Here is a 21,418-nt window from a genome sequence, read left to right as displayed (position 1 = left end):
ACCCTGGGCCGAAGGCAGGCGCTAAACTGCTGAGCCACCCCAGGGATCCCTTTTTTTAAGATTTTATTTATTTGACACAGAGAGAGAATGCACACAAGCAAGGAGAGCAGCAGAGGGAGAGGAAGAAGCAGGAACCTCATGCAGATCTTGATCCCAGGACTCTGGGATCACCACCTGAGCCAAAGGCAGATGCTTAACCAACTGAGCCACCCAGACTCCCTGACTTTCTCCTTTTTATGGACATTCTGTATGGGTATCATCAACCCTGTCATCTGGGCCAATTTGAGTTCTTCAGCAGAGCAGTCTCCCTCTTTGAGGGCAAAGGGCTTCCTGGGGAAGAGGATGAGTCCAGAACCTCACTCCTTCAGCTGCTGCCTTTTGGCCTACAGGGGCTCTGCGGACTTCTTCCATCTGCCTTCTTGGATCCACTGACATCCCAATGGTCCATGCCACCTTCTTGTGGATGCCAGCCTCCCCCATGTAACTCTTCTAAGCTGAAGCCCCTGCCAGCTTGCACCTTGGTGTGATTCCTCACCATGGGTCCAATGGGTCCAGCCACAGGGTGCCTGGGTATGCCAGAGCTTGCCGGGTCTGATGTCTGTGGATCTTCCACTCTGGCTGATTGAACCATGTGGCTATGTGCTGCTGCTGTGCTTGTGGAAATTGGGCTTCAGGATCATGTCATTCTGGCTGGGCACATGGCTGCTGCCTCTAGGCCTGGGGGAGCAAGCAATGGGAGCTAGTCAGAGCCCTGTCCCCGCCCCAGCCATGCTGGGAGCAGCTCTGCAGTCCTGCCTGCCACCAATTGTGCCTGGGTCCAGCATACTCCAGACCTTCACTGTTTTAAGACTGTCATGTAATTCCACAGGGTTGAGTAAGAGACAGCCAAATCACCAAAATCTGATTCGTGAGAAGTTGGAGAAGTCTGTTGGGATTTCTAGGGGAAATACTTCTCCCTGATAAAAAGGATCAGCAGGTTAGCATCCAAAATCTATAATGAACTTATCAAACTCAACACCCAAAGAACAAGTAACCCAGTTAAGTAATGGGCAGAAGACATGAATAGACACTTTTCCAAAAAAAGACATCCAGATGGCTAACAGACACATGAAAAGATGCTCAACATCACTCATTATTAGGGAAATACAAATCAAAAACACAATAAAATACCATCTCACACCTGACAGGATGGCTGAAATTAACAACACAAGAAAAAATAGGTGTTGACCAGGATATGGAGAAAGGGGAACTCTCTTGTACTGTTAGGAATGCAAACTGGTACAGCCACTCTGGAGAACAGTATGGAGGTTCCTCAAACCTCTATTTTTATTTATTTATTTTTTTATGTTTTATTTTTAAAGATTTTATTTATTTACAAGAGACACAGAGAAAGAGAGAGGCAGAGACACAGGCAGAGGGAGCAGCAGGCTTCATGCAGGGAGCCTGATATGGGACTTGATCCCGGGACTCCAGGATCACGCCCTGGGCCAAAGGCAGGCTCTAAACCGCTGAGCCACCCAGGGATCCCCAAACCTCTATTTTTAAAGGTTAAAAATAGAACTACCCTAGGACCCAGCAATTTCATTCCGAGGTATTTACCCAAAGGATACAAAAATACAGATTTAAAGGGATACATGCACCCCTATGTTTATAGCAGCATTATCAACAGTAGCCAAACTATGGAGAGAGCCCAAATGTCCATTGACTGATGGATGGATAAAGAAGATGTGGTATATATACACAATGGGAAATATCCCATTACCCAACCATCAAAAAGAATGAAACTTTGCCGTTTGCAATAATGTGGCTGGAGCTAGAGTGCATTATGCTAAGTGAAATAAGTCAGCCAGAGAAAGGCAGACATCATATGATTTCACTCATATGTGGAACTTAAGAAAGAAAACAGATGAACATATGGGAATGGAGAAAAGAAAAAAGAGGGAAATAAGCCATAAGAGACTCTTTTTTTTTTTTTTTAAGACTTTATTTATTTATTCATGAGAGACACAGAGAAGCAGGGAGAAGCAGGCTCCATGCAGGGAGCCAGATGTGGGACTCAATCCTAGAACTCCAGGATCACGCCCTGGGCCAAAGTCAGGTGCTCAACCGCTGAGCCAGCCAGGCATCCCACCATAAGAGACTCTTAATGATGGGGAACAAACTGAGGGTTGATAGAGGGAAGGAGGTGGGGGATGGGCTAGATGGGTGATGGGTATTAAAGAGGGTACTTGTTATGATAAGCGCTGGGTGTTGTATGTATATGTGCTACCAAAGTGAGCACCACTGGGTGTTGTATGTAAGCGATGAATCATTTAATTCTACTCCAGATACCGATATTGTACTCCATCTTAACTATCTAAAATTTTTTAAATTATTTATTTATTTATGATAGTCACACAGAGAGAGAAAGAGAGGCAGAGACACAGGCAGAGGGAGAAGCAGGCTCCATGCCAGGAGCCCGATGTGGGATTTGATCCCAGGTCTCCAGGATCGCGCCCTGGGCCAAAGGCAGGCGCCAAACTGCTGCGCCACCCAGGGATCCCAGCTATCTAAAATTTAAATTTAAAAAAAAAGGTGGGGGGGAGCATTAGGGATGAGCATCTTGGTGGCCCAGCTGGTAAAACCTCCATTCTTGATTTTGGCTCAGGTCATGATCTCAGGATCATGAGACTGAGTCCCCCATGGGGTTCCATGCTCAGCATGGAGCCTGCTTGAGATTCTCTCTCCCTCTCCCTCTGTCCCTACCCATTGTGCTCTTTCTCTCTCTGGAGAAAAAAAAAAAGGAGCAGCAGGGAGAAGACCTCCATCCATCCTCCATGTGGTTGAGTTAGGTTAGGATGCCTCGAGTTATGTCAGCCATTTAGGAACCAAGTGGGGAAACTGATCCAAACCTACTACCGCCTACGTCCACACCTCTTTTAGGTGAGTTAATGTCTTCTCAGTTTATGTCATCTTTGGTTGGCGTTTGATTACTTCCAGCCAAAAGGTCCTACTGATCCTTATCCACTGTTCCTAACTATTCAATTTAAAGGAGGTTATGTCTCCAATCCTGCCTACAGCTGGTACTCTCTCTACCCCTTATCTGTTTCTTTTATGACACATATCACAACTAGTAAATATATATATTATATTAAATATATATATTATATGTAATATATATTATATTAATATATATTATATGTAATATATATGCATGTGTATATGTGCGTGTGTGTGTATACACACACACACACACACCCTTTTTGTATTTTTGTGTCATTCTTTTGTTTCTTTCTCAAGAAATACAAGTTCCTTGAATATAGCAACTTTTCTGTCTTATTCACCCTTGTACTCCAGTACCAAGCATCCTGTCTGGCACAATTTGAGTATCTATTAAATAAATGAAAAGCTGAAGGAATGATGGAATGGATGAACAAACATATCAGTCCATCCTGCTAACTGAACACTCCTTCGGGGTGATGTACATGTCTTATATACTCAAAATATAAAACACAGTCTGGGCATTTAACCTACACCTAAGACATTGTTATTAAACTAGTTAATGATGTCCAGCTGAGTCTCAGACTGCCAACAGTATCACTGTGTTACAAAGGGTTCTGCCCTCACCAAAGAATAGAAAGGAAGGTTTAAAAACAAAAAAGCAAAAAACCCACAAGCTATAGACCAACTTTTGTTCCATTGCAGCTGTTTTCCCTTACTCCACTTGGGTGTACACATTAGTGAACTCGAAGTAGTTCAGACAACTTTAGGTAATTGAAGTGGAATATACTAGTACTTCCAATAAAAAAATTATTTGTATTTGTGTATAATCTCTTATTCTTCATTTCAGTACCTTTCTTGTTTTATAAAGAATTTAAAACTCTGTGTTTATAAGTACTATGTTTTTTTTAATTTTTTATTGGTGTTCAATTTATGTGGGACTCGATCCCGGGACTCCAGGATCGCGCCCTGGGCCAAAGGCAGGCACCAAACCGCTGAGCCACCCAGAGATCCCCTATGTTGTTTCTTTTTAATGTATTTATTATTAATTTTATGTAGGCTCCACGCCCAGCACGGGGCTTGGAATCAGAACCCTAAGATCAAGAGTGGTATGCTCTACTGACTGAGCCAGCCAGGTGTCCCTACCAGTATTGTTTTAAAAAAAAGGTGGGGGTCCTGGGATCAAGTCCCACGTCGGGCTCCCTGCATGGAGCCTGCTTCTCCCTCTGCCTGTGTCTCTGCCTCTCTCTCTTTGTGTCTCTCATGAATAAATAAATAAAAATAAATCTTAAAAAAAATAAAGTGCTCTAAGTCAGCTCTATTCTTAATTTCATTGTTTAAAAGATTTTATTTATTTATTCATGAGAGACACAGAGAGAGGCAGAGACATAGGCAGAGGGAGAAGCAGGCTCCATGCAGGGAGCCCGATGTGGGACTCGATCCCAGAACTCCAGGATCACTCCCTGAGCGGAAAGCAGATGCTTAACTGCTGAGCCACCCACACGTCCCGCTATTCTTTTTTTTTTTTTAACTTTATTTTTTTTTAAAGATTTTATTTATTTATTCATTCATGATAGTCACACAGAGAGAGACAGAGAGGCAGAGAGGCAGAGACACAGGCAGAGGGAGAAGCAGGCTCCATGCACCGGGAGCCCGACGTGGGATTTGATCCCGGGTCTCCAGGATCGCGCCCTGGGCCAAAGGCAGGCGCCAAACCGCTGCGCCACCCAGGGATCCCCACGTCCCGCTATTCTTAATTTCAAACAAACATACAAAACCAACTAAGGTCTAATGGCAAACCATCTACTATTTCATCTCCAGGATCAGGCCCTGGGCTGAAGGTGGCGCTAAACCGCTGAGCCTCCTGGGCTGCCCTTCCCTGAGTCTTGATTCAAATAAACTGGGGAATACTTCTCAGCACCACTCCTAGAACACAAAGGAACCAAATTTTTTTAAAGGCAGGGTAAAAAAAAAAAAAAAAAAGGCAGGGTAAAGAATACCCTGGAAATTTTTCCTTTACCTGATGGAAATTTAGGATGCAGTTTGGATGAAAGCAAAGCTCAGTAAATAACAATTTTTAAAAATTTTACTGGAGTACGATGTACTTACAAAAATGCCTATAAATCATAAGTACAAGGCTTGACAGATTATGACCAAATGGACATGCCTGTGTAACCATCACTCAGGTCATGAACTAGAACCTGGGAACCAGACTAGAAGCTTCTCTCCATGTCTTCCCCAACTACTACCGCTTCTTTTTTTTTTTTTTTTTTAAGATTTTATTTATTTATTCATGATAGACACAGAGAGCGAGACAGGCAAAGACACAGGCAGAGGGAGAGGGAGAGGGAGAAGTAGGCTCCATGCAGGGAACCTGATGCGAGACTTGATCCCAGCACTCCAGGATCCTGCTCAGGGCGGAAGGCAGGCGCCAAGCTGTAGAGCCACCCAGGTGTCCCTACTACTGCTTCTTTATCTCAGAGATCACCATTCTCTTGACTTCCTGCACCAGATATTAGTTTTACCACTTTGATGATACTTTAAATTGCTCAGGGGTTTTAATACTGAGGTGTTCTGTTTTTGTTTGTTTGTTTGTTTGTTTGTTTGTTTGTTTGTTTTTTAAGGGCAGCCTGGGTGACTCAGCGGTTTAGCACCGCCTTCGGCCCAGGGCATGATCCTGGAGACCTGGGATTGAGTCCCACGTCAGGATCCCTGCATGGAGCCTGCTTCTCCCTCTGCCTCTCTCTGTGTGTCTCTGCCTCCCTGTGTGTGTCTCTCGTGAATAAATAAATAGAATCTTAAAAAAAAAAAAAGGATTTATTTATTTATTCACAAGAGACACACACACACAGAGGCAAAGACTTAGGCAGAGGGAGATGCAGGCTCCTTGCAGGGAGTTGGATGTGGGACTCAATCCTGGATTCTGGGATCACACCCTGAGCTGAAGGCAGACACTCAACTGCTGACCCATCCAGGAGTCCCTTAACACTGAATCTTATTTTGAAAATTAAAATGTTGTTGTTGTTTTTAAAGGTTTTATTTATTTATTCATGAGAAAGACACACAGAGAGGCAGAGACATAGGCAGGGAGAACCGGACTCCATGCAGGGAGCCCGATATGGGACTCAATCCTGGATCCTGGGATCACGCCCTGAGCCAAAGGCAGACGCTAAACCACTGAGCCTCCCCGGCATCCCAAAAATTAGATCGTTTTTTTCCTTTGGTTTTTCTGTGTACAAATAATTCATACCCAAAGTTGAAATTCTGAGAATTCATTACTGGTTTTAAAACTTCAACAAATTGGGGTGCCTGGGTGGCTCAGTGGGCTGAGTGACTATTTTGGCTCAGGTCATGATCTCAAGGTTGTGAGATTGAGCCCCGTGTAGGGCTCTGCACTAAGCATGGAGTCTGCTTGAGATTCTCTCTCCCTCTGCCCCTCCACCCTACTATAAGCATGTGCACTTAAATAAAATAAAACTTTCACAAAGACACAGTTCACTTCTGGAAAAGGCATTTAACAAAAGGTGAATTTTGCAGCTCAACTTTAAAAGTTCTATCCATTGGTAGTCAAACCAGAAAGAAGAGATATCATTAGCCAATTCATACTGATTCTACAATGTTATTAGTTATCTATGATGGGCCATAATAATATATCTCAGTAACACAATGAAATTATGTTCCCACATGATGGTATCAGATAAATGAAGTTAAAATGAGCTATTGTCTGCTTAAGCACAAGTTAAATATAATTGCTGGTTTTAAATTCAGCCCAAGTAACCAAATGTTCATTGCAGTTGGAGACTGTGGACTAGTAGCCACTGCTGCTAGAATTAACATAGTAAAGATAAAAGTAAAGATGAAATTGGCAAAACTGGACAACTGGCTAGAGCTGAAAGGTGCTCCCCTTTATGAATCCCAGTTCATCTTCTTCTTTTCTAAAAATTGTTATTATTTTTATTAATTTTTTTAATTTTAATTTTTATTTATTTATGACAGTCACAGAGAGAGAGAGAGAGAGGCAGAGACACAGGCAGAGGGAGAAGCAGGCTCCATGCACCGGGAGCCCAACGTGGGACTCGATCCTGGGTCTCCAGGATCGCACCCTGGGCCAAAGACAGGCGCCAAACCACTGCGCCACCCAGGGATCCCTATTAAATATTTTTTAAATTTACTTGAGAGAAAGTAAATGAGAGAGAGCATGTGAGAGAACACATGAGAGACAGAGAACCCATGAGAGACAGAGAATGTGCGAGGGGGAGAAGTAGACTCTCCACTGAGCAGGGAGCCCAATGTGGGGCTTGATCCCAGGACCCCGGGATCCTGACCTGAGCCAAAGGCAGATGCTTAACCCACTGAACTACCCAGGACCTCTCATTGTATGCTTCTTCTAAAAGGACCTAAAACAAAGTCCAGTAAGCTTGTGATAAAATAAAGAGATGAAAGTGAGGAAAAGAATCCTATCTGGTGGGGGATCCCTGGGTGGTTCAGTGGTTTGGTGCTTGCTTTCGGCCCAGGGCATGATCCTGGAGTCCCGGGATCGAGTCCCACATCGAGCTCCCTGTATGGAGCCTGCTTCTCCCTCTGCCTGTGTCTTTGCCTCTCTCTCTCTCTCTGTCTCTCATGAATGAATAAATAAAATAATAATAAAAAAAAAGAATCCCATCTGGTAACATACCTCCCAGTCAGTGAACAAGCCATATGACTTTCCATGGTAACTGTTAGCTGAAAAGAGAACAGCCTTTCACAACAGTAAAGACATTAACATGTATAAATCTAATTGTCCTTAGAAAATCTTATGAAGGCTCTCTAGCTGCCTATGGCCTGTTTGAATCGTCATAACTAAAGAAGTTGTTCGCAGAACATCTAACTGATTCCCATCAAGTAAGAAGTGGAATCCATAAAGAAGCTGACCTCTGGGTCTGCTAGATCTTCCAGGCACTTAAATACATTCTTGGCCATTTTAGCTAACTATTTTGAGTTAGCTAAAATTCTAGTGCTATAAAAATGGGTTTTTAAAAAAGACTTATTAGAGTTAGAAAGAGAAAGAGAGAAAGAGAAAGAGAAAGAGACAGTGTGAGTTGGGGAGGGGCAAAGAGAGAGAGAAAATCCCAAGCTGGCTCCCCATGGAGTATGGAGTCTGACTTGGGGCTCCACCTCAGGACCTCCAGACCATGAACTTAGCTGAAATCAAGAGTCTGATGCACAATCAACTGAGCCACCCAGGTGCTCCCAAAATGTTTTTTTTTTTAATTTAGAAATGATACTTAGATGAAAGATTGTATGTCAGTCAGCTAGCTCTAAAAGAAACACATCCAAAAAAAAAAAATAAAAGAAACACATCCTTCATTCCTGATTCCTGAGACTCTGGGTATATTATAGCAGGTCTCACCGAGGGTGGGGGGTGGAGGGTGGGGGATAGGTAGGAAGAGAGGGTTCAGTAATGAATACTGCTGACCTCTAGTGTTTAATAGAAGTATTACATTTCCCACTCGACCCAAATAGTGCTTCCCAAAAGACCCACTATCTGGCTGACTGGTCGTAGAATTCCCTAGTGTGTGGCCAATAAGCAGGCAAGTTTACGTCTTTTACATTCATTGTTATCATTGGTATGTTTTATTTTTTATTTTTTAAAAAGATTTTATTTATTTATTCATGAGAGACAGAGAGAGAGAGAGAGAGAGAGAGAGAGAGAGAGGCAGAGACGGGCAGAGGGAGAAGCAGGCTCCATGCAGGGAGCTCGATGTGGGACTCGATCCGGTGACTCCAGGATCAGGCCCTGGACTGAAGGCGGCGCTAAACCGCTGAGCCACCCGGGCTGCCCATCATTGGTATGTTTTAATGTATTACAATCATCTTATATGTTTTCCCCTGTTTACCATGGTTTTTCCTTGCTGCTTCTGTCCTTTCCTTTTTAAAAATTAAAAAAAAAAAGATTTTATTTATTTATTCAGAGAGACACAGGGAAAGAGAGAGACAGAGACACAGGCAGAGGGAGAAGCAGGCTCCATGCAGGGAGCCCGACATGGGACTCTATCCAGGGTCTCCAGGATCATACCCTGGGCCAAAGGCGGTGCTAAACCGCTGAGCCACCCGGGCTGCCCTCCTTTTTTTTTTTTTTTTTTTTTTTAAGATTTATTTATTTTATGAGAGATACACAGAGAGAGACAGAGACATAGGCAGAGGGAGAAGCAGGCTCCTTGCGGAGAGTGCAATGTTGAACACGATCCCTGATCCCTGAGCCAAAGGCAGATGCTCAACCACTGAGCCACCCCAGGCATCCCCTTTTCTTTTTCTTTCTTTCTTTTTTTTTTTTTTTAATTTTATTTATTTAAGCAGGAGGAACATAAGCAAGGGAGAGCAGCAGAAAGGCAATTTCAGGGATGCCTGGGTGGCTCAGTGGTTGAGCATCTGCCTTTGGCTCAGGGAGTGATCTTGGAGTCCTGGGATCGAGTCCCACATTGGGCTGTCTGCATGGAGCCTGTTTCTCCTCCCTCTTCCTATGTCTCTGCCTCTCTCTGGGTGTCTCTAATAAATAAATAAATAATCTTAAAAAAAAAAAAAGGAAATGTAATCTCAAGCCAACTCCATGCTGAGTGTAGAGCCTGAGGCAGGGCTTGAGCCCACCACCCTGAGATCAAGGCCTGAGCTAAAATCAAGAGTCCAATGCTCAATGGACTGAGTACTTGGGCACCCCAAAAGTGTTTTAGGTGCCCCACCTCTCCCAGCCACCCAGGTGTCCCCAATTTTCTTTTTTAAAAAAGATTTATTTATTTGAGAGAGAGAGAGAGAGAGAGGGAGGAGAGAATCTTGAGCAGACTCCACACTGAGCACAGAGCCTGATGTAGGACTCGATCTTATGACTCTGAGATCATGACCTGAGTTGAAACCGAGAGTTGGATGCTAAATGGCTGAGCCACCTAGGCGCCCCTAAGTAAAACTTTCTAACAAAATCCTAAATTATGTATTGTCTTTATCTTCCTCCTGCATAAGAGCTGACTCCTCCAGAATCAGGGATGGGCACAATTGCCCTAAGGGGTGACTCTTTTCCCATTAGCAGGGATAAAGTCACAAAATGGTGTCCAGTTGTGGTCAGAGAAACATGATAAAGGAGTCTTGAAACTTTATGAGGAAAAAAAAAAAAAAAACAACTTTATGAGAGGGCAGCCCGGGTGGCTCAGAGGTTTAGCACTGCCTTCAGCCCAGGGCGTGATCCTGGAGACCCGGGATCAAGTCCCACATCCGGCTCCCTGCATGGAGCCTGCTTCTCCCTCTGCCAATGTCTCTGCTTCTCTCTCTCTCTCTCTGTGTCTCATGAATAAATAAATAAAATCTTTAAAAAAAAAAAAAGATTAAAAAAAAAACTTTATGAGAAAGGCTAAAGCCATCTTGCTAGAAACCTGAGGATAGGACCTACTCCGGAGATGGGAAACAGAAAATGTTAAGAACCTGGGTCCTTGAAAACAATATATATTTTTTAAAGATTTTATTTATTCATGACACACACACACAGAGAATGGCAGAGACACAGGCAGAGGGAGAAGCAGGCATCATACAGAAAGCCTGACATGGGACTCGATCTAGGGTCTTCGGGATCATGCCCTGGGCTGCAGGCGGCGCTAAACCGCTGCGCCACCAGGGCTGCCCTTTACCTAAAATTTTAGTTTCAACTCTTATTTTTACATGCACACACACACAAAATTATTTTAACAGTCAATAGTAAATTAAAATTTGCCAGTATACTTTTCTAATATTAGTTCATGTGATTGTTTTTTTTTTTTAACTAACAAAATTTTAAAAGATTTTATTTATTTATTTATGAGAGACACAGAGAGAGGGAAAGAGAGGCAGAGACACAGGCAGAGGGAGAAGCAGGCTCCATGTAGGAAGCCTGACATGAGACTCGATTCCGATTCCGGGTCCGGGTCCCCAGGATCAGGCCCTGGGCCGAAGGCGGAGCTAAACCGCAGAACCACTCGGGCTGCCCAATACATATTTTAAAGTTATCAGGTTACTCTGTTATTTTCATTTGATTGCTGTGAACTCATCTCTTTTTTATTTTTTTTTTATTTTTATTTTTTATTTATGATAGTCACAGAAAGAGAGAGAGAGAGGCGGAGACATAGGCAGAGGGAGAAGCAGGCTCCATGCACTGGGAGCCCGATGTGGGATTCGATCCCGGGTCTCCAGGATCAAGCCCTGGGCCAAAGGCAGGCGCCAAACCGCTGCGCCACCCAGGGATCCCCTGAACTCATCTCTTGATGCTGATTTTTTTTTTTTTTTTTGGTTCTTTCTTTTGGCTAGGTTTTCTTATATGTTTCGAAAGCTTGATTTATAAACTCATGAAACCGGATTTTTTTCCCAATACATGTATGCCCTTCCCAATGGTTTTGTGATAATCTCTACTCAATCATTCAGGAGCCTCAACCAGAAACTGGAGACTTGGTTTCCACTATAAAATGGACAGGAGATCCATGCACCAAGTGGGTTTAGATCTTCATTCAAAGTCCTGTCTACTTCCTAAGGATACAATTTGATATAAGCTACAGCTTCAGGCATGGATGGGTTGTGGATTTTTCCAGTCTCTGTTAAATTTAGGGAGCCCCACCTAAATTCTTAAATGCACACAATAAACTGGGGCTCAGTTATCCACATTACTAGAGGCACTTGTCTCCACCCACTCAATCATATTACCTTATAGGTTATAAACTTAAAACTGCCTCTAGTTCTGGATCCATAGCCCAGAAAGATTACAGCTCTGTTTCTAGTCAACATAAATGTTTATCTTGTTTTTGAATATAGATATGTAATTTTAATCTTTTATTAATTTTACCATGTGTTTGGAAGAAAGGGAGTGGTATAAAAGTGGCATCAAAGCTACTTTGACCAGGGCAGCCCCGGTGGCCTGGCGGTTTAGCGCCACATTCAGCCGGGTGCATGATCTGGAGACCCGGAATCAAGTCCCACATCAGATTCCCTGCATGGAGCCTGCTTCTCCCTCTCCCTCTGCCTGTGTCTCTGCCTCTCTCTCTCTCTCTGTGCCTCTCATGAATAAATAAAAAGAAAAAAAAAGAAAAAACGCTACCTTGACCGAAGTCAGTTTCATTCACGTTTTTATTTGTTTTTATTTTTTAAAGATTTTATTATCTATTCATGAGAGGCACAGAGAGAGAGAGAGAGGCAGAGACACAACATAGGCAGAGGGAGAAACAGGCTCCATGCAGGGAGCCTGATGCGGGACTCATACGGGGACTCCAGGGCCATGCCCTGGGCCGAAGAGAGGTGCCAAACCACTGAGCCACCCAGGGATTCCCCCCATTCATGTTTTTAAAAAAGCCTCTATGTTGGCCCTTCACAGTACCATGGTTAACAGTGAGAGCTAAAAAGCAGCCTGGGGGATGCCTGGCTGGCTCAGTGGATGGAACATGCTACTCTTGATCTTGGCGTTGTGAATTTGAGTCCCACATTGGGCATGGAGTCTACTTGAAAAAAAAAATCTTAAAAAAAAAAAAAAAAAAAGGAGTCTGGCAGCTATACATTCTCTTTCCAGTTTACCAATAAATATTTTCTAAGATTGTGAATAACTGATTTGTACAATTTGGCCAGTGATGTTAATTAACTAGAGCTTTTGTCAGAAATAACTGATTTATAGGTGTTTACTGTGTACTGAAAAATGTGATACTCCATTACCCAAATCCCCCTTTTTCTGCAGTTTGGGACCAAAAAATTAACCCAAGGCTTCAAAAGAAGTCCACATATAAATGAAATATATTCATGTTTCAATGTTGCAACAGTACCAAACTTAAAATACTGGTGCAAAGGACCAGGATAAGTTTTGAATTTACCTAAAGGAATTTATCTATATTTCAGTATTATGTAAATGATATTAAGGATTTACTGGCCTCTCAAGGTATAAAATTAATTTTATGGTTGTGCTGAATAAAATCTTACAGAGATGCACTCTGGTATAATTACAAATGAAATGATAGGATTTGATTGAAAAAATCTGGGGCAGTGGACATTGGGTCATTGTGAGGAACTATGCAAGTGCAGGTCTGGAATTTTACCCAATTTACAAGCTAAACTGGTAGCTACCCTTTTACTATTTCATAGGTGCTGACAGAAGACACAAGATTCCTGAGTCAGACACAAAGGACTTCAACCTCAGCAAAAGCTGTAGCCAGAGCTTCATGTTGGTTTCTAACAGTTCCCAATGCCCCCCACATTTCCTGGCTGTGATGCAAAAGCGTTGACCATAGTTATCTGCTCACATAGTGTTTCATTATCAGAGGGTTACAATGAACTTGGGAGATTACATTTTTATAGCAAGTGAAGTTAGGTCTGCCCTTGTCCGAGGGGAGACAATACTTCATCTCTCAAGGTTTCTTGCTGAAAACACAACCCTGAGCAACAGCCTAGGTGAAGAGCAGGTAGGGCCTTGCATTCTCGATATAACCAACAAGAACTTGCAGGGACACTCAAGGTCCATGGCATGACATATGCTATCTCGTTACTTTTGTGTATATTTGAAATTATTATAGAATTATTATTTAATTATAATAGAAAGTAAATATAAGTTTTAAAAAGAAATGTACATCTGAGTTTAATATATTTGAAAACGCATGCATGGCTAGCTAGTACAGGTGTGCTAAAGGCTACCATTATAACCAGATTTCTTTCTCAGGAGCCCTGCACATCCAAATGCTTATTATCATAAAAGGAATACATACTTTTGGCCACTCAAACTCCAACAATGTAGAAGAGTATAAAGTGAAAACTAAGAGACTCTGATTTAGCTGCATAGTTAACAGTTCTAATATAGGGGCGCCTGGCTGGCTTGGTCAGTCAAGCATGTGACTCTCAATCTCCGGGTCATGAATTCAAGCCCCATATTGGGTTTAGAGCTTACTTAAAAAAACAAAAGCAAAACAAAACAAAACAAAACAAAACAACAGTTCTGATATATTCTTCCAGAAATGTTCTATGCTTACATAGACATATATACAAACACATGGTCTTTATTTTTTTTTAATTTATTTATTTATGATAGTCACAGAGAGAGAGAGAGAGAGAGAGAGAGAGGCAGAGACACAGGCAGAGACACAGGCAGAGGGAGAAGCAGGCTCCATGCACCGGGAGCCCGATGTGGGATTTGATCCCAGGTCTCCAGGATCGCGCCCTGGGCCAAAGGCAGGCGCCAAACTGCTGTGCCACCCAGGGATCCCCACATGGTCTTTAAAAAAAAAAAACACAACACAGTTGGGGGGGGGGGTGCCTGGATGGCTCAGTCAGGCATCTGCTTTCAGCTCCTGGGATTCAGCCCTGGGTTGGGATCTCTATTCCATGGAGACAGTGCTTCTCCCTTTCCCTCTCCCTGTTGCTCCCCTGCTTGTGCGCTCTCTCCCTCTCATTCTCTGTCAAATAAATAAATAAAATCTTTAACAATAAACAAAAATTAAAAACACAGTTGGTTCATAAATATACAATAATAAAACATGTCTTTTTTTTAAACATGCCTCTTTTAACTCAACATTTCTTGGCTATTTTTCATTGTTTGCACACTAGATCTAACTCATTCTTTTAAATTGCTACGTGGGGGATGCCTGGGTGGCTTAGTGGTTGAGTGTCTGCCTTTGGCTTGGGGCGTGATCCTGGGGTCTAGGATTGCATCCTGCATCTGGCTCCTCTCGGGGAGCCTGCTTCTCTTTCTGCCTATGTCTCTGCCTCTCTCTCTGTCTCTCATGAATAGATAAATAAAATCCTAAATAAATAAATAAATAAATAAATAAATAAATAAATAAATAAATAAATTGCTGCCTAGGACTTCATTTAAGTGATGTTATTATGGGGATCCCTGGGTGGCGCAGCGGTTTAGCGCCTGCCTTTGGCCCAGGGCGCGATCCTGGAGACCTGGGATCAAATCCCACATCAGGCTCCCGGTGCATGGAGCCTGTTTCTCCCTCTGCCTGTGTCTCTGACTCTCTCTCTCTCTCTGTGACTATCATAAAAAAATTGATGTTATTACGGACTGATTTGTGACCCCTCCAAATTCATATGTCGAATCCCTAGACCCCAATGTGACTGTATTCAGATATGATCTGGAAGGGGGTAATTAAGGTTAAATGAGGTCATAAGAATTGGACTCTAATCTGATAGGACTAATGCCCTTAAAAAGGGAACAGATACCACAGACCTCTCTCCATATAAGCACAGAGGAAAGGCGATGTAAGGGCACAGCAAGAAGGCAACCATCTGTACGCCAGGAATAAAGGCCTCAGCAGAAAGCAACTCTGAAGTCACCTTGATCTTGGACTTCTAGCTTCCAAAACTAGGAGAAAGTAAATTTCTGCTGTTTAAGCCTCCCAGACTGTGGTATTTTATTATGACAGTGGGAGGCTAATACAGATAGATTCTATTTAATTCAACCAACTTCTTAATAAGGGATAGTAGGTATTTTTTTAACTATTACAAATAATACAGCACTGAATTTTCTCACATATATGGAGGTATGGCTAGATAAATTCCTACAACTGAAAGGAGTCAAAGGGCATGAACATTTCAAATCTGATGCTGCTCAAACCACCCTCTAAAAAAGTACTACCAATTTACAGTTCCTGCAATAGGGTATGAGTGCTTGTCTCCCAGGTGGAAGTGTCCATTCAGCATTTACCCAGCACCTGCTTCTGAACAGTTCCAGACACTGTGCAAGGTGTTAAGGAGACAGTGGTGACAAAGAACTAAGTCCCTGCCCTCAAGACCTTTATTCTAGGGGAGAAACAAGTGATAAGTAAGGCTAACACAAATAAATACACTATATGGCCTGGGAAGCTATCTCTGAGATAACATCTGAGCAAAGACCCAGATGAAGAGAGAAAACAAATCTTACAAATGCTTGAAGGAAGAATGGTAACTGGGTTTCATAGTTTTATCTGACTTTTAAAAATAAGCAAAGTTGCAGGGTACCTGGGGGGGATTGGTCAGTTGGGCATCTGACTGTTGATTTTGGCTCAGGATCATGAGATCAAGTCCTGTGTCGGGCTCCATGCTCAGCCCATAGTCTGCTTGAGATTCTCTTTCTCCCTCTCCCTTTGTCCTTCCTCCTGCTTGTGCTCTCTCTCCCTCTCAAACAAACAAATATATATATATATAAAACAAAGTTGCAATTCTACTCTTAGGTTTGTACCCAAAAGAAATATGGGGCACCTGGGTGACTCAGTGGTTGAGCATCTGCCCTTGGCTCAGGTCCTGATCCCCGGGGTCCTGCGATTGAGTCCCACATCGGGCTCCCCTCCGGGAGCCTGCTTCTCCCTCTGTCTATGTTTCTGCCTGTGTGTGTCTCTCATGAATAAATAAATAAAATCTTTTTTAAAAAAAGGGGGTATTCAAACAAAAACATGTACACCAATGTTCACAGTAGTGCTATTCCCAATAGCGAAAAGGTGGAAACAATCCAAATGCCCAGCAGCATAAGCCTGGACAAACAAAATGGAATATTATTTAACCATAAAAAGAAATGAAGTACTGGGGGCCTGGCCTGGTGGGCTCAGTTGGTGCAGTGTGCAATTTTTGATTTCGGAGTTGTGAGTTCAAACCCCATGCTGGATGTAGAGATTACTTTAAAAAATTTTTAAAAAGGGACGCCTGGGTAAATCAGCAGTTGAGTATCTTCCTTCGGCCCAGAGCATGATCTTAGAGTCCCAGGATCGAGTCTCACGTCAGGCTCCCTGCATGAAGCCTGCTTCTCTCTCTGCCTATGTTTCTGCCTCTCTCTGTCTCTCATGAATAAATAAATAAAATTTTTAAAAGGTTAAAAAAAAGAAAAAGAGGGACAGTTGAGTGGCTCAGTGATTGAGCATCTGCCTTTGGCTCAGGGCATGATCCTGGGGTCCTGGGACTGAGTCCCACATCGGGTTCCCTGCAGGGAGCCTGTTTCTCCCTCTGCCTATGTCTCTGCCTCTCTCTCTATGTCTCTCATGAATAAATAAATTTAATAAAAAGAAAAGAAAAAGAAAAAAAGTACTGACATATGCCACAAAATAGATAAATCTTTTTTTTTTAATATTTTATTTACTTATTCATGAGAGACACAGAGAGAGAGACAGAGACAGAGACACAGGCAGAGGGAGAAGCAGGCTCCATGGAGGGAGCATGATGTGGGACTCGATCCCGGGACTCCAGGATCATGCCCTGGGCTGAAGGCAGGACCTAAACCGCTGAACCACCCAGGGATCCCCAAAATAGAAAAATCTTGAAAACATTATGCTAGCTGAAAAAAAGCCAGATATAAATGGCCATATGTTATATGATTTCATTTATATGAAATATCTGGAAAAAGAAAAACCATGGAAACAGAAAGCAGATTAGTGGTTGCCAGGAGCTTTTGTTGGGGAGGCGGGGGGAAGGAGGATGGGTAGTGACTGCTTAATGGGTACATATGGGACTTCCTTTTGGGGTAATGAAAATGTTCTGGAACTAGATAATAGTGATGGTTGCATAACATGTACATGTACCAAAGATCACTGAAATGTATAAAGTGGTTAAAATGTCGTATTTTATGTTATGTGTATTTTGCCACAATAAAAGATAATACGTTAAAAAAAACAAGGTTGAACTTTCTCAAACCAATGGCCATATGCAATGCATTTTTTGCTCACTTCCCATTCATGCCCCATACCCATTTTCTATTGCATTATGGATGTTAAAAAATTAATCATATTATTAAGTAAATTAATTCCCCACCTTAATAAAAACCGGAGCTCATGGAATTTTCCTATTTCCATGAGATCGGAATAAGCATCAGTTCACTGTAAGTGGAATTTTTTTTTTTTTTTTTTTTTTTTTTTGTAAGTGGAATTCTGTCTAGAGTTCTAAACTTTCAGAATTGAAATGGCCAGAAAAGTCATCTGGTTTGACTTTGTTCTGAATTAAGGATCTTCTAACTCTACAGTATATTTTGCCAAGTGGTCTGCTTTGACCTGACACAGAAAGGGAGTTTTTAGACTTTTTTTGAAAATCTACTTTGAAGTACCACAAAATCACCTTAGTCTGGGGTGGTAAACATAAGGGGGGAAAATGCCACTCAAACTAGCCAATTGAAGAGGGTTTACAAATGAGACTATTGACAGAGAGTGTGGGCAGGTTTAAAGGAATCCAAGAAATACTGTGGGGTTAGCAACACAGAATCTCCTGCAGGCACATAGAAATGGTAGCTTAGAGGTTTAAGAGAGGTCCTCCATCCCACTTCTTATGGCTGTAGATCCCATGACAAAAATTATGTTCTTCTTGGGACACCTGGGTGGCAGTAGTTGAGCATTTGCCTTTGGCCCAGGACGTGATCCTAGAGTTCCAGGATTGAGTCCCACATCAGGCTCCCTGCATGGAGCCTGCTTCTCCCTCTGCCTGTGTCTCTGCCTCTCTGTGTCTCTCATGAATGAATAAATAAAATCTTAAAAAAAATTATGTTCTTCTTCCATCCTATTTTCTGTGGCTGGATGGCTTTGGTAACAAGCTCTACTTCAATATATAAAATAAAATTGGTTCTACCAACATTTCAACCTTAAGAAACGGAAGAAAAGTAACCTAAGTAGCATGAATCCACAGGACAAGAATCTGATGGAGGTAAGCCATATCCAAACACTCCTTGGAGCACTTACATGGCATTGGGACCCAAATTTGACTCCAAGAGGCTGGCAACCTAGTTAGGGAAGACACATCAAAATATGCCCTGAATGCTACCACATGGGGGAGAATAAACTGCTATAGAAGCTCAAAGTAGGACCTTAAATAGTCTGAAGAAGTAGAGGAGTTTCTAGATAGAGATGTTAGCAGAGAAAGAAGTCTAGGGATTGGATCCAGGAAAATAAGGTAGTGATAAGAAAATGAACAGGAAGTAAGAGGGGAAATATATGGGAGAGGGAAAAGATACTCACTGTAACTCATCTTATTACAAACTGGATCACTTTACCAACTTCACCAGATATAACCATTCATTAACAATAGTTCAAGGATCAAGAAAAAGGAAAGGTCCCTCAGAAAGAAAACTAAACAGAAAATCTATAGCAAGGAAAAGCACTTAGAAGGCTCCACTTGTGCCTCTCTTGCATTGCTTCCCCTAGGTTTTAAGACTTGTTTACATGCTCTTCCCATTCTATCAGGACATCTTTTGCAGGAGGGACCACATGTTCATCACTTAACATTACCAACAGCATTTCATTTAAAAGAAAAAAAAAAAAGGTCTTTTTATTTATTTGAGAGAGTGAGAGCCCAAGTGGAAGGAGGAGCAGAGGGAGAGGGAGAAGCAGACTCCCAGCTGACCTGTGGGAGCCCCACAGGAGAGGCTCAATCCCAGGACTCTGGGATCATGAACCTGGGGCCAAAGGCAGGCACTTACCCGACTGAGCCACCCAGGCATCCCCCCACCCAGCAGCATTTGAAACATAATCTGTATGAAGCAAAATCCATCATCTTCTCCAACCGTTCTGTCCCTTAATAATGGTTAACAGTGCACAATCCTTCCAGTCCCCAGCACATCCTGTCACCTGCAGGATCAGCCTGGCACTCTACAATCACCCTGTCATAACCTTTTCCACTCCTGAGCACAGTTGAATCCCTCAGTACCTCTCATTTCATTTGTACCTTAGCTTCTCTTTTTCCAGCCAATTTTACCCTCACACTTTTAGAATAACCTTCCTAAAATCCGCTAGTTATTTTACTTTCCTACTTAGGAGTGCAACAATAATGTCTTACAAAGAGTAACTGCATACAAATAAAGTCAACATCCCTCAGCATAGCATTCCCAGCTATACTTTTTTTGTTCCATGGCCTCTAAAGCCCGTACACATATCCAATCCTCTGGTCACACTGAGCTACTGCATACTCTTAGAATTTGTCTTTTGTTCCACTGGCTGTCTTTCTTCTGTGGTTCCTTCTCCTCGATTTTGCCATCGAGTAACTATATTCCTTTCTTTCAACCCTCTAACGCTATATACTTCCTCTCCAGCATTTATCACTTTCTTCTTGCCTCACACCATATTTTTATATTGTCTACCAGGCCCTAAACTCCTTGAGGGCAGGCTATTGTAGCCTCAAAACCTGCTTATAACAATTGCTATACGGCTCAACTCAAGATACCTGTTCAGGGATCATTCCCCACACACCATATAGGATGGCACCATGCCCTGCTCAGAAAAGGTAGTAATTCTTTGAACGAGTGGATGATGCTTCACACTCACCTCCCCCACCCTGCTGTCCAATGTAAAGAAAGAAAAAAAAAAAAGAAAGAAAAAAACTACTTGTAGCATTTAATTGCTTGGACAAAAAAACGGGTTATGGCACTAATTCTTCATATATCCCGAAAGGTCACATCTTAAAAGCATATTCTGGGTCATTCCAGCCGTAACGTCTTGACCGAGCCTCAGAGCAGCCCCAACTGAGTTCGCTCTTTCTGAAGTTGGAATCCACTGAACTCCCACGGGAGCCCCGTCTAGAGGACCGCGGTATGTACGTGACAGGAACCGGAGCCCAAGGGGCGGGGGCGAGACCTGCAGACCCGCCCAGCGGCGCCCGGACCAGCCAGTGCCACCTTGTCCTTTCCCCAGCGGTGTACGGTTTACAGCGTGCCCTCGCGCTGGTCTCCTCCTAACACTGTCCTGAGGCAGAAATTCTCACCTCCCTAAAGAAACAGAAGATCGGAGGGGAGACGGAGAGGAGAGGCGTGGCAACGGGCTGTGGCGGGGAAGGCGGGTGGAGGTCCGGAGCCCGAGCAGGATTTCGTTCCAGGCTCAGCCCTGCCCGAGGCAGCTGTGGGGCCGCGGGGCGGGGGCGCAGCGGACGCACGCGAGGGCCCTCCCGCTCTCACACTGCCGGATGCTGAGGCGCTGCGAGGGGGGCGCCGTGTGGGGCCCGGCCGCCCAGACCAGCTCCCTCAGCGGCCCCACAGCAGCCCGCGCGCCCACCCCCTCGGCGGCTCCGCCGGAAGTCCCGCCTGCGCCCGCCGCGGCCGCCCCCCATTGGGCTCGGCGCCGGGGTCTCGCCGCGGGTTGGCCGCCCGGAGGCGTGAGCCCTGGGGGGCCACTGCGAGCCCCGAGTGGGGGGACCCGCTGGAGACCCGCTGAGACGCGGGGTGGCCGCGGGAGGCGGGGCGGGGAGTGCCGGGGCGGCCGGCGGGACTTCCGCCACGGGACCCGGAAGGGGCCGCGCCGCCGCTGGTGGGAGTTGTAGTCCGGCCGTGGTTGGGGGGGCCCGCGGCTCATGCGCGGTGCACCGAGGCTTGTTTCACATCTGTAACAACAGGTGAATTGGGCTTTTTATTCTCCCCTTTCGTGTCCCCTTGAGGAGCTTGCCGCGGCCGGGGGTGGTCGGCGCGAGGAGAGGCCCGGGTCCGACCGCCGGCTTGGCGGAGAGTGGGGCGGAGAAGCGGGCGGGCCCGAGGAGCAGGCCGGGC

The 21,418-nt window shown here is 43.9% G+C and overlaps 1 protein-coding gene and 1 pseudogene across 3 annotated transcripts in view; one reads left to right on the top strand and one right to left on the bottom strand.

Moving 5' to 3' along the window:
• Window positions 1-134: 134 nt before the first annotated feature.
• LOC100684082 lies at window positions 135-7,938 on the bottom strand (annotated as a pseudogene).
• A 13,178-nt stretch (window positions 7,939-21,116) lies between these two features.
• DHX30 (DExH-box helicase 30) overlaps window positions 21,117-21,418 on the top strand; it is a 29,411-nt gene continuing 29,109 nt past the window's right edge. For all 3 annotated transcript variants that reach the window (XM_038566603.1, XM_038566601.1, XM_038566600.1), the window contains exon 1: window positions 21,117-21,267. The gene's annotated coding sequence lies outside the window, so the exon portion shown is untranslated. The remainder of the gene's footprint in view (window positions 21,268-21,418) is intronic.

This window comes from Canis lupus, chromosome 20, assembly GCF_011100685.1.
Source record: "Canis lupus familiaris isolate Mischka breed German Shepherd chromosome 20, alternate assembly UU_Cfam_GSD_1.0, whole genome shotgun sequence".
Lineage (NCBI taxonomy): Eukaryota > Metazoa > Chordata > Mammalia > Carnivora > Canidae > Canis > Canis lupus.
The sequence above is the reverse complement of the archived record's forward strand: the minus strand, read 5'-3'. Positions and strand labels throughout refer to the sequence as shown.